At 33.1% G+C, this 2,320-nt stretch overlaps 1 protein-coding gene across 7 annotated transcripts in view; it reads left to right on the top strand.

The window, feature by feature from the left end:
- Positions 1-2,320, top strand: part of LOC106869246 (uncharacterized) — a 61,487-nt gene that overhangs the window by 8,598 nt on the left and 50,569 nt on the right. The window lies entirely within an intron of this gene.

Here is a 2,320-nt window from a genome sequence, read left to right on the forward strand (position 1 = left end):
AAACGATTCTGAAACAATTAACCCTAACTCTAACTCTAACCCTAATCCTAGGGTTAGGGTTAGGGTTAAAGTAAATTTAAAATGAAAAAAGCAAATAAAACGAAGGTATGGAGATTAAATACGCTTTACATCGCTTAATAAGCCAAAGGAGTAAATGTAAACAACTGAATACTTGTCAGTGATTGGTTGAAATTATCGAAATAAGACAATTTTTTACATGAAATAAATTCGAATACAAAAATATTTTTCTGTTCTATAACACAAAATAGATAAGTATACGAAGTTTGAAAGTCTTTCGGTACCAAAAACACTATGTAAAACATTAATGAAAAATGTGGCCCCCGTTTTAAAAAAGATCCTGGCATTCTAATGCATACTTCATGTGTCCAGAGCTTAACAACTGTCTCCAGGAGCATTGATTCTAAGACCATGTAGGAAAGCGTGAGGGAGCATGACATGACATTCATTACTTATCACCCATTAAACCATCATAATTACTGATAACATAGTGTTCATCTCTCTGGGGTCATCGGAAGGATCTGTATATAATCATCTGTCATTTCTCTTGTTGGACTTTTGATTTTGATCAAAGTTTTTCTCATCAGAGAAGAACCAAAGCATGCCATGTGCATCAGGTTTTCTTTTAATTTTTTCTTTTAACATTGATTAGTAACTGCTTGGATTGGATGAAACTGCTTTCTTGTGTCTTCTCCAGATATGAATTGGCCTCTCCTTAGTACATACAACTTGTATTGAATGTCTTCATGCAGTGCAGTTCTGATCATAAACTCTGATACATGTTCTTTTGCAATGGATTTCATTGATTTTCAATGATCATCATCGATATTTTGAATTTGCTGAATGAATTGCAGTGTCCTTATAGATTCTATTTAGAATTTTCTTTGATACAATTGAAATATTCCCTCTAGAGGCTTTCAATTTCATCTGAACAATTTCTAAATTGCTGCGTTCTGCACATATGACAACAATGACTACATGTCTTGTCATTTCTTGTGTTAGCATTTTATCTGCCATAGGGGATTGGAAAGAAATATAATCTTTTTAATTGGTTTGAAGAGCATTATATAAACAATAACTGTCCTCAAGTACTCTTCGCACACTGTGTGTGCATACATGTATTCATTCATTCATTCCAGCAGAGAATAAGTTCAAAAGCTATGTTTGACAACTTAGAAAAAAAAAAACCAGAGATGAGACTCAGGGTAAATAAAATACTAAACCCATAATTGGTAATCTCACAAAATATATTTTGCTTCGCCTATGGCTCTTTGGGAACAATATTTTGAAGAGCTAATTTATAACATATAGCAAGAAGGAACAAAGGGAAATTATAGATATGTGTATGTGACTACACACACATACATATATAAAACACATGTGAATATATACATACTGGTGTTCGAGCATGACTACAGCAGTATGGCTGAAACGTATGAAGGAATGTGTACACACACTCACACTTATACATATGTGTGTCTGCATACATGTATGTGTGTGTGTGTGAGAGAGAGAGAGAGAGAATATGTATGCATGTATGTGTATACATGTGTGTGTATATGTATATACATAGATATATATATATATATATATATATGTCAAGGGTGTAACCAGCCCACTTATGCGTACCTTTCCTTCATTGGACACTAAACTCTGCTTGCGAAGACCTGATGAGGCAAGTGAAATCGAAATTGAATCAAATTCGATGACTGGCAACTGTGCCTGTGGAGCGCTAAGAGCACCAACCGAACATATTTGCTTGTGTTCGTCTATTGGAATGGTTTTCAACGAGGGTCTATGTGGCCCTTGGTGGTCTATATAAGAAAGATTTTGTTAAAATTTATCTACAATACACAAAACATTATTACAATTTTTAAAATAAGATTCCTAATAATTGTATCTCTAGGAGAGTCCATCCGAATAAATTAAGAATCAAAGGTAAAAAATGGTTGAGAAACATTAGTCTGCTCCCTGTGTTTGCTTGTATTCATCTATTTATTTCTTTATTTAAAATAACATATATTTTTACATTTATTTATTTAACAGTATTTAACAAATAGGTTTATTGTCAATTAAAAGATTTCGATTAAAAAACATATATAAAATCAGATTGCCCATAAAAAGTATTTGCTGTCTACGGACCCCGTCGTCCTTGCGGACCACAGTTTGAAAACCCCTGCTCTAGTCTATTTAATTCTTTCTTCTTTATAGTCCTTCTAATAGTTTATAGCCAAAAAAAACACCTTTAAGTATTCTTTGCATCATTATTTACATCCCTATTGGTTTTGTGTTCAGCCCTTGT

Source organism: Octopus bimaculoides, chromosome 3, assembly GCF_001194135.2.
Source record: "Octopus bimaculoides isolate UCB-OBI-ISO-001 chromosome 3, ASM119413v2, whole genome shotgun sequence".
Taxonomy (NCBI): Eukaryota; Metazoa; Mollusca; class Cephalopoda; order Octopoda; family Octopodidae; genus Octopus; species Octopus bimaculoides.